Genomic DNA, 24,439 nt, shown 5'->3' with positions numbered 1-24,439 from the left:
CAGCTGTTCACGTCCTCGGTCCTGATGAATTGCGCGAAACCATCCGAGGCATTGTGCGAGAGGCGCTCCGGAAGCTCTCTTATCCACAATCAGAGGTGAAGTCGATCGCTGAAGTAGTGCGTGAAGAAATCCAGAAGTCGATTGGTACCCCTGAACCGCTATAGCCTCAGCCGCACGCCACGAGCTACGCTGCTGCTGCCCGACGCTACGCTACTCCTCCGCGCCCGCGTCAAGAAATCGCAGCGCCCCAATTCCGCTGCTAGACACCGCCGCCACCAACACCAACTCCACCACCGACGCCATTCCGCCCGCCTGTCGACCGGCGCTACGCACTGAGAAAGACTGCCAGTTGGCGCGCCCCCGACAACCGCCCACTCTGCTACTGCTACTGCTGCTGAGAAGCCGGCCACGTGACATCGCCGATTATCTCGCAGGAGCGCAATGGACCCCCCGAAGACCTTTCCGATCACTATGACCAGCAGGACTTAAAGTCTCCCTTCATCAGAGGGGGGGGGGGGGCCCTTATAGGACGGCGACCTCTCTCTCACTCTGTCTGTTCACGCACACACACACACACACACACACACACACACACACACACACACACACACACACACACACACACACACACACATATATATATATATATATATATATATATATATATATATATATATATGTCAAGAACAGAAGGTTTGTAGGTTCGGTGAAATATCCAAAGAAACATCAAACAGACGCGCATGCGAAGCAATTTTCATTTACGTTTAGCTCGGGGCCGAGCTGCCTCTAATGAAGCACCGACCCCGAGCGAAACGTAAATGAAGATTGCTTCGCACGCGCGTCTGTTTGATGTTTCTGTGTGTGTATATTGCGACGCGCACATCTTGTTTTATTTTGATGTATTCGGGCTTGACCAGCAAGCACGGTTAGCAAAGCTCGACGCTGACCGTGTCGCAGTGTTCGAGAAGCTTCGCGATTGTAGTAGATCATTTTGTTAAGATTGCGCGCAGGACACGAATAGTCGAGAATATTCCGGAGCTTGCGCGACCACCAGTGATAAGACTGGAAAATTCGATGCGTGATGTATAAAAGACGGCGCGTCTCAGCCATGAGCAGATTGTCGACGGCCGACGTCCAGTTCGCCGCTATCAGTGTACTGCGTGTATTACTGTAGATTCAGTTTTCGTTTCCCGGCCACAAGTTCGGTCAAATAAACAGTTTCATCTCGACACGCGGACTGCTGTCTTCATCGACGTCACGACCACGTGACATCTGGTGGAGGTGCTGCTTCCTTGAAGTTCCGGACACCTACGAAGAGCCGGGAACCAAGCCCACAGCGTGAAGAAGACGTCGAAGACCTCGTTCAACAGCGAGCGAGCCGCAGACAGAAAGGAGTACCCCCCCGAATGCGGACACCTACCGGACAAGACAAAAAATTACACCATCTCCCGCTAAAGGGGACCATGAGGCGATGCGAAGCCGGAGCACTTGCACGATCGCGTTCCGTTGGCGTTCGTTCGGCATGCTACCGACCTCGTGTCGTGGAACGCGAAGAGGGACGCTACGCGCGTCGTGTATTCCATCTAGCCTGGCCGTTAATTCTCACAGAGCGAGCGGGGAACGCGGTCGACAGGCGGGCGAGAGGGGGGCAGCGTAGGAGAGGAGAGAGGGGGAGGGGACGCGCATGCACTCGAGCTCATCGCGGCGTTGTGCAGGAGAGAATTTCGGCATGTCTAGCACGCGTTTCAGAGGAAGAGTGGAAAGGGGGATGGGAGAGGGGAAGAGGAGAGGGGGAGGGGAGAGGGGGAGGGGAGAGGGGAAGTGGAGAGGGAATGTGAAGAGGGAAAGTGGAGAGGGGAAGGGGAGAGGGTGAGTGGAGAGGGGAAAATGGGAGAGGGGTAGAGGGGAAGGGGAATGGTGAGGGGGAGTGAAGAGGAGGTATGTGGAGAGGGTATGCGCATGCGCAGTGAGTGTGGTCACGCCGCACACCACCACCACCGGATTGAGCTCGACCTTAAGATACTTCGCATCTAAAAGCCACGGCGACAAAGACAACAGGCACAATGACGGCCGCAGCGAACCCTGCCGCAATAGTGATGCAACCGCCCAGGGAGCCGCCGACATTCCATGGTTCACCATGTGAAGACCCCGAAACCTGGCTGGAGACGTTTGAAAGAGTCGCAACATTTAACAGCTGGAACGCCGACGACAAGCTGCGCCACGTGTACTTCTACCTGGAAGAAGCAGCAAGAACATGGCTCGAGAACCGGAAGTCCACACTTCGAACCTGGGATGTCTTTCGGAGTGCTTTTTTGGAGACGTTCACGAGCGTCGTTCAAAAGGAAAGGGCCGCAACCTTGCTGGAGACACGGGTCCAACTTCAGAACGAAAACGGGACCATCTTCGCGGAAGAAATGACCCGGCTGTTCCGCCACGCTGACCCCAACATGCCAGAAGAGAAGAAGGTTCGTTTCCTCATGCGAGGAGTAAAACAACATCTCTTCGCTGAATTTATGAGGAATCCACCGAATACCATTTAGGAATTCGTCTCAGAAGCCACGACTACCGAGAAGACGCTGGAAATGCGAACCCGCCAGTACAACCGCCGCTTGATCGAAGACAGCGCGGCGGTTCAAGCCATCGGCTCCGACGATCTGCGCGAGACCATAGGGGCCGTAGTGTGCGAAGAACTTCGCCGAATGTTCCCGTCGTGCCAGCCTCAAGCTGCCTCAATCACAGACATCGCCCGAGAGGAAATCTAGTAGTCGCTGGGCATCCCCGAGTCAGCGGAACCGCAGCTGCAAGCAATGAGCTACGCTGCTGCAGCCCGACGCAACGCCCGCCCTCCTCGCCTACGTCCAGATGCCACGCCACCCCAGCAGTTCCGCCGCCAGGCTCCACCGCCGCCTCCAGCGACGTCATACCACCGACCAGCCAGCCAGCCATACACGCCGAGGAAGACCGACGTTTGGCGCGCCCTCGACCACCGCCCTCTCTGCTACCATTGTGGAGAAGCGGGCCACACCTACCGCCGCTGCCAGTACCGACAGATGGGACTGCGTGGTTTCGCCATTGACGCGCAGCGTCCACAGCGGGGGGAAAGACCACGCAGCATCGCCGACTACCTCGCAGGAACGCAGTGGACGCCCCGACAACCTTCCCGTTCGCCGTCGACAGGCCGTCATGCCTCACCGCAGCGCCGCCAGTACACTGGCCCAACCCGGGGCCGGTTACCTAGCCCATATCCGGAAAACTAAGGGCAGCAACCGATGGAGGTGCGGTTGCTGTACGACGAAATACCGAAGATCCTCCGCCGCCGACGACGACGCTGCGACGAAATCTCAAGAACACGACGTAAACCAGACTTAGCCCTGACAACCAAACCTCGGTCCCTGAAGAAAACCTGTCGACGCAACGTAGAAGCAGCGGGACAAGCTGACATTAGCCGTGACCCGATGCCGCGATTTAACCGTAACGCAAGACGACGGATTTGCGATGTCGACGCACTATTCGACCGCCACAATATCACCGCTCTCGTCGACACTGGTGCCGACTACTCCGTCGTCAGTTATGACTGCTTGGCAAGGCCGCGAAATCCGGACCGCTGGGGGCCATCTTGTCACACTTATGACGAGAACCTTGTGTTGTTCTGCGCGTTGGGCTGGTTAGGCCAAGAAGCGGCTCAGTGCGAACTTCTTTGTCCTGTTCTACCCGTTGGTGCTCACAAAACCATGCGGCATTAGTCCCCCCTTTGAAAAGCATCGACTCGATGCTTGTAAAAGAAAAAGAATAACTACAACACGTGCAGACGCAGATAACCCGATCCTGAGTACCAGTAACCGCAGGGAAAATAAGATGACGCACCGACACTTGCGCCATGTGCAAACAGGAAAATACAAAGAAAACAACCACAGGAGTCACATGGTAACAGAAGTAGCGCGAAAGCACAAGGGCTACTGTGTGTAGTACGGCTTGAGTCGTACGACGTGCACGGTTTCGGGCCGAAGTTGTCGACGTGAAGACACTGCGCCGTCCGGAAATACTTCATAGGTGAGGTCACTGACACGTCGGAGAACCTTGTATGGTCCGAAATAGCGGCTCAGAAGTTTTTCAGACAAGCCTGGTCGTCGGACAGGTGTCCACACCCACACTCGGTCGCCAGGGTGGTACGCGACGTTTCGACGGCGAAGGTTGTAACGTCGCGCATCTGCGTCTTCCTGGTGACTGATGTATACGCGAGCCACTTGACGAGCTTCTTCGGCGTACTGGGTGTATTGCTTGGCGTCTGGGACAAGTTCATCGCTGTTATCGCACGGAAGCATAGCATCGAGCATGGTTTGCACGTTGCGTCCGTAAACAAGGCGGAAAGGTGAAAATCGCGTTGTTTCCTGCGTTGCCGTATTATACGCAAACGTGATGTATGGCAAAATCTCGTCCCAGGTTTTGTGGTGTACGTCCACGTACATTGAGAGCATGTCTGCTATGATCTTGTTAAGTCTTTCCGTCAGTCCATTTGTTTTTAGATGGTAAGCTGTTGTTTTTCGGTGACTTGTGCAGCTCAGTTTAAAAATGTCTTCCATCATTTGTGCCGTAAATGACGTCCCTCTGTCCGTAATCACACATGACGGCGCGCATGCCGCAGGATGATGTGGTGCACGAACTTCGCGACTTCAGACGCCGTGCCGCGGGGTAATGCCTTTGTCTCGGCATAACGGGTCAAGTAATCGGTCGCCACTATAATCCATTTGTTTCCGGTGAACGACAAAGGGAAGGGTCCTAGAAGGTCCATTCCCACAAAGTCGAATGGAGTCCGCGGTGGTGTAATCGGGTGGAGAAGGCCCGCGGGTTTCACAGGGGGCGTCTTGCGACGCTGGCACTCGCGGCAGCCTTGCACGTAGCGGTGTACGCTAGCCGATAGTCGTGGCCAGTAGTAGTGCTGGCGCACCCTGGCGAGAGTCCGCGAGTAGCCCAAGTGTCCTGACGTGGGCTCGTCGTGGCACGCAAGGAGGACGTCATCACGCATGTCGGCTGGGACAACGAGGAGAAAGCCTTTGTCGCTACCTCGCGCGTTTTTCTTGTAAAGGATGCCCCTTCTAAGACAAAATGATAACAGCCCGCGAGCAATGTGTCGAGGAACGTGGGAGTTTCGGCCTTCTAAGGAATCGATAACAGGGCGCAATTCTTGATCTGCTCTGAATTCTGATTTTGACATGAAGTCAGAATCACTGACTGCTTCGAGAAAAGCATCGGCCTCCTCTAAGTCCATATCGGGATGCCCCACAGGTGCTCGAGAAAGTGCGTCAGCATCTTCGTGTTTGCGCCCAGACCTGCACACAATCGTGATGTCGAACTCCTGCAAGTGCAAGCTCCATCGAGCGAGACGGCCAGACGGATCTCTGAGGTTGGCCAGCCAGTACAGCGAGTGGTGATCAGTCACCACTTTGAAGGGACGGCCGTAAAGGTAAGGTCGGAACTTTGCCGTCGCCCACACTACTGCGAGGCATTCCTTTTCTGACGTAGAGTAGTTGGCCTCGGCTCGGGAGAGTGTACGACTGGCGTAAGCGATGACATACTCAGCGCCGCCGTGTCGTTGTACAAGGACGGCGCCAAGTCCGACGTTGCTGGCATCTGTGTGTACTTCAGTAGCAGCGTCCTCGTCAAAATGGGCTAGAACAGGTGCTGTTTGCATTCGCTGCCGTAACTCTGCGAAAGCTGCCTCTTGTTCTGTAGTCCAGGCAAAGGGTACATCATCTCGGGTGAGTCGCGTGAGCGGTTCGGCTATCTTCGAGAAGTTGGCAATGAACCGACGATAATACGCGCACAAGCCGAGGAAACGTCGCACTGCTCTCTTGTCTGACGGAACAGGGAAGGCGGCGACGGCTGCAGTTTTCCCTGGATCGGGCCGAACTCCATCCGCACTCACGACATGTCCTAGGAATTTCAGCTCTTCATACCCGAAATGGCACTTCTGGGGTTTTAGCGTGAGTTCAGCAGAACGAATGGCTTCCAGAACCATTCTTAGGCGCTTGAGATGTTCTTCGAAGCTCTCAGAGAAGATGACCACATCGTCGAGGTATACAAGGCAGCTTTGCCACTTCAAGCCAGCGAGAACGGTATCCATCATCCGCTGGAAAGTGGCTGGAGCAGAAGAGAGGCCGAAAGGAAGAACTCTGAATTCATAAAGCCCATCTGGAGTTACAAACGCTGTCTTTTCTCGGTCTCGCTCATCAACCTCTATCTGCCAATAGCCGCTCTTTAAATCGATCGATGAAAAATACTTGGCATGTCGCAACCTGTTGAGAGAGTCGTCGACCCGTGGAAGCGGGTAAACGTCTTTCTTTGTGACGCTGTTGAGTTTCCTGTAATCAATGCAGAATCGGAGCGTTCCGTCTTTCTTCTTAACTAAAACGACTGGCGAGGACCACGGGCTGCTGGACGGCTGAATAACACCATCGTCAAGCATCTCCTTTACCTGTGTCTGTATAGCTTCGCGTTCTTTAGCAGAAACACGGTAAGGTTGCTGTCTGATTGGGCGAACGTCATCGTCGGTAATAATTCGGTGCTTCGTGAGGGGCGTTTGACCGACTCGAGACGAGGAGGCGAAGCAAGATTGAAATTCCTTCAAAAGGTTGTGAAGTGCGGCCTTCCTCTCGTCCGAAAGCTTCGAATTGACGTCGATGTGGTTCAGAAACCTGTCAGCATCATTCATTTCCTCGGACGCGAAGCACTCCGTGACGTCAGCTACAGGGTCTCCATAGGCGACGGTGGTGCCGCGGAAAAGATGCCGGTGCTCGAAGTTGAAATTCGTAACAAGTATCTGTGACCGTCCGTCACGAACACGCACAAGACTTTGGGCTGCACACACACCTTGAAACAGCAAGAGTGATAGGTTGCTCTCGGCGACCGCGTCACCGTCTCGGAGATCTTCACAAGTGACCTCTATGAAAGCAGTCGCTCGTGGTGGCAGCGTCACGCTTTCGTCAGCAACACGCAGCGCATGTCTACAACAGCTATCGGCGTCTCGATCTGTTGCGCGTTGCGTCGAGAAGGTCACGATTCGTTCGCGGAGATTGATAATCGCGCCGTTCTCGCGAAGGAAGTCCATGCCGAGGATGAGCTGACGAGAACAGTCGCGGAGGACGAGGCAGATCACCACAAATGTTGACACACGGATTTTCACTCTTGCGGTACAGCGACCCAATGGTGTAACGACATGTCCTCCAGCTGTGCGAATACGTGTTCCAGTCCAAGGCGTGATCACTTTCTTAAGACTAGTGGCCAATTTTCCGCTAATAATTGAATAGTCTGCACCCGTATCCACAAATGCGCTGACCTGACGACCGTCTATCAGCACAGGAATGTCGAGCGAGACTCGGTCACTGTGTTCAGATGTAGATTCCGGCGTTTCTCTGGCACTGCACTCAAACGGAGATTTAATGTCCTCGGCGTTTCGCGCAAGCGTCGATGGGAGGTCTTCCGCACTTTGAGTCCCAGCGACCTCGCCCCCGAAGGTCGCTGCCTTCAGTTTTCCCGACGAGGGCTTGGGGAGCGTCCCCGTGCCGTCGCCCCGAAACGTGGCCCAATGGCTGCGGGTCGCCGTGGAGATGGTGACCGCGATTGACGTCGTGCGAGTGGTACACGTTGCTGGGCGAGGTATTCTTCAATTTCCCTTGGCCTCTGACCAACTTGGGGACGAGGCGAATTAATGGCGAAACCGCGCAGTCCCAGCTGTCGGTACGGGCATTCGCGGTAGATGTGACCGGCCTCACCGCAATGGTAGCATAGAGGTCTTCTGTCCGACGTACGCCAGAGATCAGACTTCCGCGTAGGTGCACGGCGACCGTCGATGTCTAAAACAGCGTGTGCTGATTGAATCGCAACTGGCGGCGTCATCTGGATCGGGACTGCGGGGCTAGCAACCGGCAAGGAAGAGACCGGCATGCGCAAGGCTTCGGCATACGTATGACTCCGAATATCAGTGGACACAGGCGCCGGTTCCACATTGGTAGGCATCGTTTGATAGTGCCGGTTGTGCAGCACCTGCTGGACCTCGTCCCGGATAACACTGGCAATGGAGCCTACCTCTGCTTGTCTCGGCCCGTACAGCTTCTGAATTTCTTCGCGGACGACAGAGCGAACGATTTCGCGAATCCATTCGATGTTGTTGCTGCTAAGCGTGGCGCTGAATTCGGGAGACGATGCGGTATTCACTTGCCGGTCGAATAGGGCAGACCGCTGATGAAGTACTTTCTCCATCGTTGCGGCTTCAGTCAGAAACTCGGCTACACTCTTTGGAGGACTCCGCACCAGACCAGCAAAAAGCTGCTCCTTCACACCTCGCATAAGATAGCGCAGCTTTTTTTCTTCTGGCATTGCAGGATCCGCTCGCTTGAAAAGCCGTGTCATGTCCTCCACGTACATCGTGACGGTCTCGTTTGGCATCTGAATGCGTGCTGGCAGTGCACGTTCAGCACGTTCGCGGCGGTCGGGGCTCCTGTAGGTCTCCAAGTGGCGATGCTGGAACTCGCGCCAGGATGTCAAGACATCATCTCTGTTCAAGAACCATGTTCGGGCGCCGTCCTTTAAGCAGGAATAGACGTTGCGGAGCTTTGCGGCGTCATCCCAGTAATTGATTGCCGCGACACGTTCAAACTCACTCAGCCAGTCATCCACATCTTCAAACAGCTCTCCGTGAAAGGGACTAGGCATCAGCGGATTCTGAACGGTGCAGTAGATCGGCGTAGAAGACGTAGGAACTTCCATGGCGGCTTGAGGTGAAGTCATAGTCACTGCGTCAGTAGGCTGTTCCGGTGCCTCCGGTGGTAAGCCTCGTTGCGGCGGCTTGCTCTGTGAACTGGAGTGTTCACGGGCACAGGGCTTGTGTTCCGGCTACCGGGCGGGGTCTTGTGCATGGGGTGAGTCGTGAGTCGTCGTACCCAGCTCCTCCACCAATCTTGTCACACTTATGACGAGAACCTTGTGTTGTTCTGCGCGTTGGGCTGGTTAGGCCAAGAAGCGGCTTAGTGCGAACTTCTTTGTCCTCTTCTACCCGTTGGTGCTCACAAAACCATGCGGCAATATAATAACTCCGCTGGAGTCTGCACCGCAAGAGTCACCATAAATAACCGGACTTATGCTGCGAGCTTTGTAATCTTGCAGCACTGCTCCAGGGATGTGATACTTGGGCTGGACTTCCTAAGCCACCACGGCGCCGTCATCAATCTGTGGTCTGAGTCAATAACACTAACCTCAAAAAAAGCTCTGCCGCCATCACTACGCCAGATAACACCGTATTGAATGTGATAGAAGAACACGTCACCATTCTGCCTCTCTCCAGCATCATCATATCTGTCGGCACCGAATAACGCGCAGACCTTGAAGGTGTCATCGAGGGCAATCAGAACTTACTTCTGAACCATCAGATTTGCGTCGCAAGAGGCATAGCCGAGCTGCGTGATGGCAAAGCAAAGGTAGTGCTGACAAACTTCAGCCAGGAATATAGGCACCTCAACATTGGCACGACGGTTCTCTACATACACGAATTCGTGGACGCCAGCAATGCTTTCGTCCTCTTCGATGCCACCGAACCTGCTTCGACGGATCGACTGACCCAACCAGACATCGACATCAACCCGAGCCTCCCGAATCACAAGGAAGACCAGCTAAAAACTCTGCTCCTACAATTCAAGGACTGCTTATCGTTGTCGTCAAGAATTCGACAGACCCCAGTCGCGATACATCGCATCATAACAAAAGAAAGTGCCCGACCAATCAGTCAGAGCCCGTACCGAGTTTCGACGCCAGAACGCGAGGCCGTGAAGAAACAGGTCGGCGAAATGCTACGCGACGACATCAACCAGCCATCCAGGAGTCCGTGGTGTCCCCTGTGGTGTTAGTGAGGAAGAAGGATGGAACCCTGCGTTTCGCATCGACTATCGTCACCTGAACAAGGTCACGAAGGAGGACGTCTACCCTCTCCCACGAATAGACGGCGCCCAAGATCGACTACACAACGCGAAGTACTTTTCGTCGATGGACCTCAAGACCGGCTACTGGCAAATCGAAGTCGACGAGATAGACCGAGAAAAGACTGCCTTCATAACACCAGACGGCCTGTTCGAGTTCAAGGTCATGCCCTTTGGTCTTCGCTCGGCACCCGCGACTTTCCAACGTGTCATGGATACAGTACTGGCTGGCTTGAAGTGGCAGACTTGCCTCGTGTACTTGGACGACGTCGTTGTGTTTGCCTCAAACTTCGACGAACACCTACTGCGGCTTAAAGCTGTACTCCAAGCAATGAAGAGCTCCGGACTCACCCGAAGCCAGAAAAGTGTCGCTTTGCGTACGAGGATCTCTTTTTCTGGGACATGTGATAAGCAAGTCCGGAGTACACCCTAACCCGCAGACAGTCGCCATCGCTACATTTCCGCCACCTGCTGACACTAAGGCCGTGCGTCGATTTCTCGGCCTGTGCGCCTATAACAGGCGGTTCGTCAAAACATTTCCCGCATAGCCGAGCCACTTACTTACCTTACCAGGACCGACGTCGAGTTCAAGTGGGCAACGCCGCAGGAGGAAGCATTTCAAGAACTAAAACGACGCCTGCAGACGCCTCCGTTACTCGCGCATTTCGACGAATACGCCCAAACAGAAGTACACACCGACGAATGGAATGTAGGACTCGGCGCCGTTCTTGTGCAGAGGACTGACGGATTAGGGCAAGCAGCTATGCTAGCCGGTCGCTATCAAACGCGGAAGACAACTATTCTACGACAGAAAAGAGTGCCTTTCCATAATCTGGGCTACATCAAAGTTTCGCCCCTACATTTACGGCAGGCCCTTCAAAGTTCTGAGCGACCACCACGCCCTGTGTTGGCTAGCTAACTTGAAGGACCCTTCAGGTCGTCTAGCACGATGGAGCTTGAGACTTCAAGACTTAGACATTACCGTCGTTTACAAGTCCGGAATAAAACACTCTGACGTCGACTGCCCGTCTCGTGTACCCGTGTACCAGCCACCGCGAGACGACCACTATGATGACTACTTTTTGGGATCCATAAGTGCCGACGACTCCGCTGAACAACAGCGATCCGACCCGGAACTCAGAAGCCTTATGGCATACCTCGAGGGCAAGGCCGCCGTCGTTCCGAATGTATTCAAGCGAGCACTGGCGTCGTTTTTCTTACGCAACGGCGTTCTCTTAAAGAAGAACTTGTCACCACTTCGGGCCAAGTACCTTCTCGGGGTGCCTTCAGTATTGCGACCAGAAGTCCTCCATGCCCTGCATGACAACCCGACAGCAGGACAATTCGGTGTTTCCCGAACGCTGGCAAGAATACAGGAAAAGTACTACTGGCCAAACTTGCCACCTACGTCACTCGCTACGTAAAGACATGCCGAGATTGTCAGCGACGCAAAACACCACCAACAAGACCAGCGGGCTATCTTCAGCCGGTCGAGCCACCTCGGCGACCGTTCCAGCAGATCGGGATGAACCTCCTTGGGCTGTTCCCAACGTCGACTAGCGGTAATAAGTGGATCGTCGGAGCTACCGACTACCTGACCCGCTACGCCGAAACAAGGGCCCTACCTAGAGGCAGCGCCGCCGAGTTAGCGAAGTTCTTCGTTGAAGACATCGTTCTGCGTCAGAGGTCCTCATCACTGACAGAGGTACGGCGTTTTACTGCTTAGCTAACTCAGGCGACCTTGAGGTACAGACAGACAAGCCACCGCCCGACCACTGCCTACCACCCTCAAACCAATGGCCTCACCGAGCGGCTAAATAGGACCATCGCCGACATGCTGGCCATGTACGTTGACGTCGAGCACAGGACGTGGGATGCCATCTTTCCGTACGTGACCTTCGCATATAACACCGTTGTGCAAGAAACGACGCAGGTGATGCCTTACACGTTGGTCTACGGAAGGTGCCCAGCAGCGACGCCACCGACGAAGACAACCTCGACGTCGCTGCTTATTTGCAACGCGCCGAAGAAGCTCGACAGCTCGCCCGCCTGCGCATCAAGAACCAGCAGAGGGTCGACAGCCGCCACTATAATCTTCGACGACGCCACATGGAAAACCAACCCGGTGACCGTGTGTGGGTTTGGACACAGATACGCCGTCGGGGACTTAGCGAGAAGCTTCTTCGGTGATACTTCGTGCCATCCAAGGTGCTTCGACGTCTCGGCGCTCTAGACTACGAGGTTATCCCGGAAGGCATTACGAGCTCTCAAAGGCGCCGTGCACGATCTGAAGTCGTCCATATCGTGTGCCTTAAACCGTTTTTTTGCGTGTTAGCGAACCTGAGGACTGTACCTTTTGCTTTATTATTGTAATTTTGCTTGTACTTATTGCTAGTTGTAATTTATTTGTGTATGCACTTGTTTTTTTAGCACGAAAGTGTTTTATGCCGGGGACCACCAAGACTTCAGTGACATATTTCCGTCACGGAAATGACGTCGAAAAAAAGTACACGATCAGATGGCAAAGAAAAAAAAGGTACCGCGTCCGGGCATCGAACCCATGACAGCTCGGTCCGCAACAACAAATGCCGGGTACGCTATCCACTGCGCCACGGTCACAGACTCTAGAGGCTTTACAAACGCGCCTTTTATATCTACCACTCTCCCGGTTGCCGGGGTGGTGTTTCCCTCTGGGAGCGGTAAGGTAAAGTAATTCGTCATTACTATGGCCTCCGCGATTAGCACCTGCAACGCGTTACACGTCCGTCTCATTCGGCGCGTTTTCAATAGAACTTCAATTGTGTCAATGCCTTAAGACACCGCGAGGTGGCGACATTGGCCCTAGCGTCGTAAAAGCGTCGGCCTCGCTCATATCATCACGCTAATCCAAACCAAAAAACACAGCATATCCACGGAGTGAATGATGATGAGTGGGCGAAGCTGCGGAGGTTCATCGGTAAACCGTGAATCTTCCGTGAATTCTGCCCAGTACATCATCACCGACGTGAGATCGGGCGCGTTTATACTAAAGGTTCGATGAGTTATGACGACTTGCAGCTCACTTTAATTTTACATGTACGCTGTGAATTTTCAGTGTTTAGAAAACCATTGCTTTAGAAAACATCTGGCGTCTTTCGTTAAGCAGCTGGCGTCTTTTCGTTTTGCTTTAGAAACATCTGGCGTTCTTTCGTTTTGCTTTTAGAAAACATCTGGCGTCTTTCGTTGGTTTATTTCATTACGTGACACGTTCAGTACGTGACACGTTCACAAGTTTCAGTACGTGACACGTTCCCGCCAAAAACGCGTGACGCGTGCGTAGGTAGTGCGGGGAACCGGCCGAAAAAAAAAGAGAAACAAAAGGGGCGCTTGTCATGTGTAGTTCTTCTTTTTTGTCTTCCGTTTCTTTCGCGCGGTGTATTGATATGAACCGGCCGATACTGGAGTAGGATGGCCAAGCGTAACCATGGTTAGTACTAATAGCAAAAACTTAGCAAGTCTAGCAAAAGCTTGACATCACTAGCAAAAGTTAACGAAGGATACTTCGAACAATGTTGGTACCACCAGCGTTGCGCCACGTGCAAGCTGCGCTATTTTTTTATTTTTTTTTGTCTTGTTTGTACTGGCCACGACGGCGCGGTTTCAATGTACGACTTCGAACAAATTTACGTACCAGCATATATCCACTGTGGCAACGAGGTGGGTTTCTGGGTCATGTGTACACTGTCGTCCTTTATGAAAGGGAACACGCGAGCGCGCGGCCTGAGCTCTGCGGCGGCTGCCTACAGTGCCATCAACCGAGAGCGAAAGAAAGCACACCCGCTTTTGGCGTCATCTATTGGCAAACAAAATAACGCGTCATGGCCGGTGGACAAGCGCTGCTAGATTACGCTCCCGCTTCGGTCGCGCAGCGGGCGATGACGCCAAAAGCGGGCGTGCTTTCTTCAGCTGTCGATTGATGGTGCTGTACGCTAGCTGCCGCAGCGCGCAGGCCACGCGCTCGCGTGTTCCCTTTCATAAAGGACGACAGTGTACAACAGTCTATTCGCGTTTATTGTATCTTCAGAAACACTGAGAAGAAACGCGAGATTGGCCTCTGTAGCGTGTGCCAAGTGCTTAAGAAAATAAAATGTTTGCAGCGGATTTTGTTGTGAGGTTGAGAAACGAAAGGAATGTGGTTCAAACTAAACCTCTTAAATAAAATGCTTTAAAGAAGAAGGTTACTGAACATTAATCAATTTTTAAACAAATGCTCGCCTTTACCTATACCGCTTATTCAGCTCTATAAAACGAAGTCTCTGTCAGCGACTATAACACGTGGTTTGGCGCTTTCACCCAATTGTGGAATATCGTGGGCTTGTAAAATGACGCCAATGAAATTAGGAAAGTCAATCCCGAGCATGCATTTTCTGCAACAACGCGACCATCATAATTTATTATGGTAGTATTTCTCGAAATAAGCTTCAGCGATTCAAAACACTAGAGCGACCGAAGGCATTCCCGCCAACCTTAGAAGGAGCCAGGGGAGGCCAACGGCAGTACGATCGGATGAAAAATATTGAAGGGGCCGGCAACGAGAGGAAGGGCGGGACGCCCTTTCCAGATTGCGTCGTCTCGATCAAGGAATGAGCCACTGTGACACAAAACTGCCGATTCACTGTTGAGCACTCGCCCGCTCGTCGTATGCGTTGTCGTTATTAGCCGGCGATTGCCAGTTCGCGCTCGGTGGTGAAAGCTGATATTGTCGTCTGTCTTTGTGGGCGCTACGCTGTCGGCGTCCATCGCGCGAATTTTGAATCTTCAAGGTCTGTACGCCACGTGGTGTGAAAAACGGTGAACTAAAAACAACGTCCCGAATTGCTGGGTATGTTTTCTTTTCATGCGCTTTTTTTTCTTTACTTTTCTTGTCTTTTCTGCCGCCCCCCCCCCTGTTATTACTGTACTTTATCTGTGAAAAGGCCGATTTCGAAAGTGGTTTTTTTAACCGCTTTTTGCCTGTGGGACCCCCAACTCTAGTTGAAAATAAAGATTTGATTGATTGATTGATTGATTGATTGATTGATTGATTAATTAATTGATTGATTGATACCATGGATACAGAGCTGGCCGGTGTTTGCTTCAAACTTCGACGAACACCTCCGGCGCCTTGAAGCTGTACCTCAAGCAATCAAGACTTCCGGACTCACCCTGAAGCCAGAAAAGTGCCGCTTTGCGTACGAGGAGCTCTTGTTCCTGGGCCACGTGATCAGTAGGTCTGGAGTTTCTCCCGACACACGGAAAACAACGGCCATCGCCGCCTTCCGCCGCCCACCGACAAGAAGGCTGTACGCCGATTACTCGGTTTTTGCGCTTATTACAGACGAAAATTCAACGAGGCAAACCACCGAGAAGAGAAGGCGAAAGGAAAGAGCGTCAATTCGCAACTAATTTTATTCTTGCAAATCCACCGCAATATATACACCATGCCACACATGCGCAATAACACACCATGCGTCTCATCCAACAATCGCCCACTCTCAATGCACGTGCTAGTTCGGAAACCTGTAAAAAAATCAAATTCAGCTGAACGCAATACCACCAGGTTTCTGAACTAGCACGTGTATTGAGAGTGGGCGATTGTTGGATGAGAGCATGGTGTGTTATTGCGCATGTGTGACATGGTGTATATATTGCGGTGGATTTGCAAGAATAAAATTAGTTGCGAGTTGACGCTCTTTCCTTTCGCCTTTTCTTCTCGGTGGTTTGCGTCGTCGACTTTTCTTGTAACATGCACCAACTAGCCCAACAACAAGTTTTACTAAAGTATATTTCTTCTATAGCGGGCCCTACCTTATGCTCATCTCTTCCCGATTCTGAGCCTTGCTTACTAGTCGCGATTATTGCCCATGCTACTTGCCGCGCAAGATACCTGGCGTATCACATCAAGATGGATTGGTCCCGCTTGAAGTGCAAGCTTTAGTTGGATGTGTCAAACCGTCGGCCGGACACGCGAAGAGGATTTGCCGAGTTTGGAATTCGGAAGTTTGGAGACAAATACGCCTGTTGCAGGACTGCCTGCGTGTGAAGTGCTTTAGCTATGACACAGGCTGGCGAGCTCATCAAAAACTGAAGTACTTTCAGAAAGCCGCGGAGCAAACGACAGAGCTTTGGTGGCGGTGCACGTTGAACTATTTGCCCAGGGCTGGCAGGAGGGAAGCTGCAAGGCCTGCCCAGCTGCATCTTCTGGGTGATGTGTCTTTGCCTGAAGGAATTTCAAGCACACTGAAGAAAGGGCCAAAGTTTTCTGCACCACCGGGGGTTCAAGTTCTTGCTTTGTTGGCACTGAACAGGCGGGTGGCGAACTCAGTGGAAAGAGAAGACAAAGAAAGATGCCTACTGGAAGGAGTAGACTGCCTTGCCAAGTGTGTTCAGCCTGCCAAACTGGGTCGTAAGGATTCGTGCCGACAAGTGGTTTCCTTCTTCAAGCAGAACGAACTTCAACTCCTACACGCTGAATAGGAGGGAGGAGAGAGAGAGAGAAAGCTCTTTAATGAAAAGCAGATAATTCTGCCGGCGTACCTAAAGGCGCCTACATGCTACTCTGTATAGGGGAGGGGAGTGAGGACAGAAAGGCCCTAGGAGGAGGAGGGCAGGAAAGGAGAAGGAGAAAAAAAAGAAGATAATATGATCGTGGTATGTACATGTCACAACGTAATGATGGTGATGTAAGTTAAATTGCAGTTTATCAATTCGGTGAATGTCCTCCAGGAATCTGAACAGAAATATCTTTGTCGTGTTGACCACGAGGGCCTTCAGCGAACAAGCGGCAGATGCCATAGAAAAGAACTTCAAACCGGTGACTGTCCAAGTGAATAAGGTAAAAGCCAAGGCCACGTTGCTTTGTAAAGAGCTTGAGCTTACGAGATTTTCTAAATCTGTTAATGCTGCCAAGCTAGGTGTGTTGTCAATTTTTTTCAGCGTGAAGACACATAAGCCTGAGAAGCCTTTCCGGTGTATTGTAAGCGAAAGAGATTCGTGGCAGAGTCTAGTGAGCAGATACCTGTTAAAGAAACTTAATATTGATGCGTGTATACTACATGTGGACGACGACGACGATGGGGGGCCTTAACGGACACCATCTAGTGGGGCTGTGATTAGTTAAGACGAAGAAGACGTTCCGCCTGTTCAGCTGATTTTCAACACGCTGTTTCGCTGCCGAAAGGTCTTCTTGTCTTTTCCTCGCGTTGCATTGCGACACTGGTGGAGGTGCTGGGTAAGCAAAAGCTATTCAGCATGGTGAACTCCACTTTCCATATCAACCATGATGAAGATGATACACATAGCTCACTTGTACTGGGGAAGATGTTGTTTGATTATATTTTTTGCCAAGTCGGCATGACGCTGTTGAAGTTAGACGTATATGGCTAACATGAGGGCCTGCACGACTATTTCGGGGTCAGGGCCCTTTGGCACACTGATCAACCTGAGTGTCTCCGTTGCTTTTCCTAGTCCACCTCTCGGAGTGTACGCTACAGCCAGATTGTATAGGCTGACTACCTTGGCCATGGAAGGAGAGGCCGGATACCATGGCTTCCTGTATGTCTTGCCGTTTTCTTCGGACATTTTGTCATCCTTTCCTTTAGTTTCATCGGGCTCGGAGAAACTGTACGACAGATCCTTGATGAAATCCGGGTTCAGGTGTTCGATGGCATCTCCGACCCGGTCGAGCAGCAGTAACGCTTCGGCAGCATACTGATGCGCCAGGAAGCTGTGCGTGCCAGTCACCTTGGGCTGGGCCAGCAGATCTTCGGCGTGCCTCAGTGCCATCAGGGGATCGTCTAGGCAGAGTGCCACGTACGCGGCTAGGGCGAGCGCTGAATTGCTCTCCTCCGCTCCTTCGGAAAGCAGCTGCAGCACGTTGCCCAGGCACAGTGCGGCGAACTCCAGGGTGGGCATCGGAATGGCGGCCGAGCCGACAGCCGGCGCGCGCTTGCTGCTCGAAATGCTGGGCGCCAGGATTATTTTCCGGTGCGGCCCTGCACCCGCGGTACCGCTCACATGTACCGCTTGCGATCCTTGAGCTGGAAATCGGTGGAGTTATCCGACTTGTGGACGTTCACGCAACACTCGGCGATGCGCAGCCAGAGCCGAGTGTTAGTGGGCTGCATTCGCACCGCCTCCACGAGGCAGTCGAAGGCGGACGTGTACTTGCCGCAGTACAGGTTCTGCAGGCCGAGGTTGTACAGCATGTCGAAGTAAAGCCGGCCGTCCAGCTTGGAGGTGCTCTCAACGTACGTGTTGAGGGCCTTGGCCAGGGGCGTAGCCAGAAATGTTTTTCGGGGGGGGGGGGGGGGTTGAACCATACTTTATGTATGTTCGTGCGTGCGTTTGTATGTGTGCGTGTATATATACACATGCAAAATTGAAAAATTTCGGGGAGGGGGGGGGTTTGAACCCCCAACCTCCCTTGGCTACGCCCCTTGCCTTGGCGCAGTTGTAGCTGCCCAGATGCTGCTTGCCCGTGCAGAAGTGGACGCAGCCGAGGTTGTTGTGGTACATGGCGACGGTGCGCGCATCGTCGGCCTGCACCATGGCCAGCACCTTGACGGCCTTGCGGTAGTTCCCTCGCAGGAACTCCAACTGGCTCCTCAGGAACACCGTCTGGCTGCTGCTGCCCGCCGACGAGCTGACCAGGTTCTTTATTTCCCGCTTGCTCGCCTTCACCGAACGCACCATGATAAGGGAGCGCGTCTTGTAGAGCTGCACGCGGCAGGTGTCGGCATCCGCTGTTGGGCTGTCCGCCTTAAACACGAGGTTCTCGAGGTACGCGACGGTAGCCAGGGCCTTCTCTGGCTGCTTGAGGCAAAGGCACAGCTCGATGTGGAGGAAGCACATCTTTCTGGCCATGGTCTCGTCCATGGGCTCGATGAACTGGAACAAGCGGTCTACCACGGCCAAGGCCCGGCGGTAATGCTGCGCGTGGAACAGGGCCACAGCGTGGTTGAAGAATGGAATGCACTGATCTATGTCGTGCAGCGAGTCCGACAGCTGCGGCGAACTTTCGACAAGCTCACGACCGAACTCCTTTATGCTCATCAAAGACGCGTAGTAGCAAGCCACTGCCCGGTTGTGCGCCACTTTGAGATCCGTTGGCCTCATCGCGTGGGGCTTGTCTAACGTCTCTAGGCAGGCGCTATACTTGCCGGCATGAAATTCGGTCGCTGGTGGAGGTGCTGGACCGCAACCCTGCCTGATGCTGCACACCCCTACTGGGAGCCGTTCATCCAGCCCGGACGCATTGCCTCCTATTACACCTCCCGTGCATCGCTTCAGTCGGAGGTTGCGAGGCCTCTCTCCGGAGTTCAGTCCCTCGCAGGAACCTTCTCTCAGGCGCCGCATACCTCTACCAATGGCCAACGCCAGCCCGCAACAGGTGCCCCAAGGCAGCTCTCTTCCGAACCCATCCCAGGTGACGCTCTTTCCACCATTGGTGCCTGATCGCTTTAGTGGCGGTGCCCATGAAGACGTTGATGACTGGCTTGAACACTGCGAACGTGTTGCCAAGATCAATCAGTGGTCTGATCAGCAAAAGCTCTCCCGCGCCTATTTTTACCTTGACGACAGTGCTCGTACTTGGTATGAGAATAGAGATGCCAGTCTGTCTACATGGAGCGACTTCCGACAGCAGTTTGTTCATACTTCGCCAGCGTCGACCGACGGGATCGTGCTCAGCAGCTATTGGAGCTACGGGTTCCAAAACCCAATGAGACCGTCGCGATGTTCGCCGGGGATATGACTCGTCTCTTTCGTAGAGCTAACCCGAACATGACGGATGAAAAGAAATTGAGCTACCTCATGCGCGGTGTAAAGGAGCAGCTTTTCGCCGGGCTCCTGCGCAACCCTCCAAGTACCGTGGCTGACTTCATCAAGGAAGCTACGGCTATCGAGCGGGCATTTCATCAACGATGCAGGCAGTATGATCGAATGTCCAGCAGCGCCCAAATCAGTGCCGCCAGGATGACGTTTGAGAACCAGAGCGCCTTGCGAGACCTGATTAGGGAGATCGTCCACGAGGAACTTCAGAAGTTGCGGACACCGGTCGTTGAAACACCCATGGCGTCCGTCGTCGAAGTCGTGCGCGAAGAAATCCGGCAAGCATTCTCGACAGCTGACCCTGATGCCGAGCAGCGTCCCATGAGCTACGCCGCCGCTGTTCGACGTCCACCACTCGCTAAGCCATCGCCGCCGACGTACCGCCAGCCGCCAGTAGCACCTTGGTCGCCGCCGCAAGAGGAGACGTTGAGGCGACCACCAGTCTTGCCGTACCGCCAGCCGTCCACAACCGCGCCATGGGCAGCGTCGCAAGATGAGATGTTCAGGCGTCCACAGATCCGAAAAACAGACGCATGGCGCACAGTCGACCGGCGACCACTTTGTTTTAACTGCGGAGGTGCAGGTCATAGTTCCCGCCATTGCTGGCATCGCGGTGATTCGTTTCGACCTCTTCGACCATGGTTTGTCGGTCGACGCGCCACCGACGAATACATACCACGCCTCGACGACGCTTCTTTTCAAGGGCCCCCTCGTTCTCAGTTTGACGACTGCCGTACCACTGACGCGGAAGCAATGCCTACTCACCAGGCGGGTTTGGGACGTCGATCACGCTCTCCCTCTCCCGCGCATTCGCCTTCTTCGCACCGACGCATCTTCGCGGACCTTAATGGAAGGAGGTCACCCAGCCCGCGCCGGGGAAACTGAGCGCGGCGACCTCCGGGGGTAAGGTTGCAGGCCATCACGACGACAATAAAAAGCCCCCATTCTTCCCAGTGCACGACGCCGTAAAGCCGACACAGACGTGAGATCGACGAAATTGCGACCACTGACCTTACTGTTCTTGACGGGCACCAAGTGACAGCCTTAGTTGACACTGGTGCCGACTTTTCTGTTAAAAGCCACGACCTCGCCGTCCGCCTCAAGAAAGTGAAAACGCCGTGGAAGGGCCCTCATATCACAGCGGCAGGCGGCCAGTTACTAATGCCTACCGGAAGATGCACAGCGAGAATTGACATAGGAGGTTCTCCTTTCGTCGCATCGTTCGTCGTTCTCGCGGCATGCTGCAGAGTTCTAATCATTGGCATGGATTTTTTACGAGAATATGGTGCCGTCATCAACATCCCGAACAGTTTGATTGTGTTCTGCAACATTCCTGGCCTAGTTGATTGTCCGGAGGCGAGACATAACCCTCTGCGTCTTACTGATGACGATGTGGTCCTCCCTCCTAGGTCATGCACGCTTGTTTCCGTGGCAGGTGATGCCCCGTTTGACGGCGAAGGAGTTACAGACCAAATAAGCTCGCTCCTCTTTAGCCACGGCATTTCCGTCGCACGAGGTATAGTCAGTGTCACTGCTGGACGCACGGACTTGCTGCTGACCAATTTCAGTGCTGAGCGCCGGCACCTCCCAAAAGGCACGGTCGTCGCCTACTTTGACGATGTCGTGGATGCCCAAGGCTGTTTGTCGGTACTCGACGAAGCGCCAAACCTTGATGCAGCACCCGTTCTTGACGTTAGCACTACTTTGTCAAATGACGAGCGACGGAGGCTCCGTGAGCTACTAGCGGAATTCCAAGACTGCTTTTTGTCCACATCAAGAGTTGGTCGCACGCCTCTTACCAAGCATCGGATAATCACCGAAGACACTGCGAGACCTATTCACCAGAACCCTTATTGCGTGGCTCCAAAAGAACGCGAAGCGATACAACAACAAGTAGACGAAATGCTTGAAGATGACGTCTATCAGCCAACAAAGAGCACCTGGGCATCGCCTGTGGTCCTAGTTAAGAAAAAGGACGGCAGCCTCCGCTTTTGCGTGGACTACAGGAAGCTAAATCAGATGACCAAGAAAGATGTGTATCCGCTTCCCCGTATAGATGACTCTCTCGACAGACTTCGACATGCTCGTTACTTTTCTTCAATGGACCTGAGGAGCGGATATTGGCAAATCGAGGTAGACCCGAGAGACCGCGAGAAGACCGCTTTCGTGACGCCAGATGGCTTATATGAATTTAATGTCTTGCCCTTCGATTTGTGCTCGGCGCCTGCTACCTTTCAAAGGCTCATGGATACCGTGCTTTCTGGATTAAAATGGAAAACCTGATTAGTCTATCTTGACGATATCATAATGTTTTCCGCAACATTTACCGAGCACCTTTAAAGGCTTGCAGTGGTTTTACGAGCCATACGGTCCGCGGGTCTAACATTGAAACCAGAGAAGTGCCACTTTTGCTTTGAAGAACTGCAATTCCTTGGTCATGTCGTCAGTCACGAAGGCGTTCGTCCAGATCCTGAAAAAATTACAGCCGTAGCACAGTTCCCTGTGCCTTCCGATAGGAAGGCTGTCAGGCGCTTTCTGGGCCTCTGTGCCTATTATCGGCGGTTCATCGCGGACTTCGCACGCATTGCGTCACCATTAACTCGTCTCACAAGAGAAGACGTTGCCTTTGAGTGGAAAGAGGAGCACGAAGCTGCTTTTAATGATCTGCGCCAGCGTCTACAAACGCCTCCGGTGCTTGCACACTTTGACGAGGGAGCCCCTACGATGCTTCGCACTGATGCCAGCAATGTCGGACTGGGAGCTGTGCTTGTGCAACGGCAGGAGGACGCGGAAAGAGTAATCGCCTATGCAAGCAGAACGCTAACACGCACAGAGGCTAATTACTCCACGACTGAGAAAGAATGCCTCGCCGTGGTATGGGCGGTTACGAAATTTCGCCCGTATTTGTATGGCTGCCCCTTCAAAGTTATTAGCGACCATCATTCTTTGTGCTGGTTGACAAATCATAAAGATCCTAGCGGGCGATTAGCACGTTGGAGTCTGCGGCTCCAGGAGTTCGATATGACGTTATGCCTATATGGTTAGGTAGCGCACTTTCAACGGGGACAAAAGAAACAGAAAGGACACGACACTCGCAACTGAATTTATTTCAGGAAAAATACTTCAATATATATGCACCCAAGCACCCCCGAGCGACACAGAAATGAACCAACCCTCAATATCACCTGATTAAAGACAAAATTTTGCACACTCCTGTGAAAGGATAAGTTATGCACATGTGAAGATAAACCGACAGTCCATGTATTCTTATCTAGGACCAAACTATTTGCGCATACTCAAGCGATACAAAAACCAAAAGTTAACGAAACACGAGCAGCTTGTACACTATAAAAAACCATGCACAATCTAGGGTTATTGCAAGACGTTCAACAAGAAATCAACACTTGCTTAAAACGGAAATAGGAGCAAGAATGAGGGCGTAACAGAAGCAATCCTACAATTTAAGACGTGCACACGTCGTGCACACGTCGGGGAAGCGACATATGGACGCTGACTGTCTGTCCCGGTCACCGATTGAGTCGGCTGCTCTACCCGATGAGGAGGAAACAGCATTCCTTGGTGTTCTCGACACGTCCGCCATTGCGCAGCAGCAACGTGACGACCCTGAGTTGCTTGGTCTAATTAATTACTTAGATGGATGATCTCACAAAGCACCGATTGTTTTCGCAAGAACCTGAGTTGCTTGGTCTAATTAATTACTTAGATGGATGATCTCACAAAGCACCGAGGGTTTTCGCAAGATTATTGTCATCGTTTTGTTTGCGAGACAGAGTACTCTACAAAAGAAACTTTTCGTCGACCGGATCCACCCATTTGCTCGTCATCCCGGCATCACTTCGCACCGAAGTACTTCAAGCATGCCACAACGAGGTGACTTCTGGCCACTTAGGCTACACGCGAACATTGGCCAGAGTACAGCAAAGGTACTACTGGCCACGACTCACCACATCCGTGAAGCACCACGTTCCTACTTGCCTCGACTGCCAGCGACGCAAGTCACCCCCGACTAAGCCAGCTGGCCTCCTGCAACCCGTTCAGGTCCCACGAATACCGTTTGACCAAATTGGAATGGATATTTTGGGTCCACTTCCAACTTCAAGTGCAGGAAACCGCTGGGTTATCGTCGCGACCGACTACCTCACCCGTTATGCTGAAACAAAGGCTATTCAGAGAAACGCAGCAGCGGAGGTTGCACGATTTTTCGTCGAGAACGTTGTACTGAGGCACGGTGCACCAACTGTCGTGATCACAGACAGAGGAACCGCATTTACGGCAGCTCTTTTGGATCACGTCTTGATGCTGAGTGGAACAACTCATCGTAAAACCACCGCCTACCACCCGCAAACGAACGGGCTAACAGAGCGTCTAAACAAAACGATTCAAGACATGCTTTCAATGTACGTTGACGTTGAACATAAAAATTGGGACGAAATCTTGCCTTATATCATGTTTGCGTACAACACGGCGAAGCAAGAAACGACTCGCATGACTCCGTTCTGCCTCGTTCACGGACGGGGGGTGCGGACTATGCTGGACGCGATGCTACCGCACGAATGTGACGACACTGACACCGACGCCGATGTATTTACGCAACGCGCGGAAGA

The 24,439-nt window shown here is 52.9% G+C and overlaps 1 pseudogene; it reads right to left on the bottom strand.

Moving 5' to 3' along the window:
- Positions 1 to 17,213: 17,213 nt before the first annotated feature.
- Positions 17,214 to 19,340, bottom strand: LOC119395988 (CCR4-NOT transcription complex subunit 10-like; annotated as a pseudogene).
- Between the last annotated feature and the right edge of the window lie 5,099 nt (positions 19,341 to 24,439).

The sequence above is a fragment of the Rhipicephalus sanguineus genome, chromosome 6, assembly GCF_013339695.2.
Source record: "Rhipicephalus sanguineus isolate Rsan-2018 chromosome 6, BIME_Rsan_1.4, whole genome shotgun sequence".
Lineage (NCBI taxonomy): Eukaryota > Metazoa > Arthropoda > Arachnida > Ixodida > Ixodidae > Rhipicephalus > Rhipicephalus sanguineus.
The sequence above is the reverse complement of the archived record's forward strand: the minus strand, read 5'-3'. Positions and strand labels throughout refer to the sequence as shown.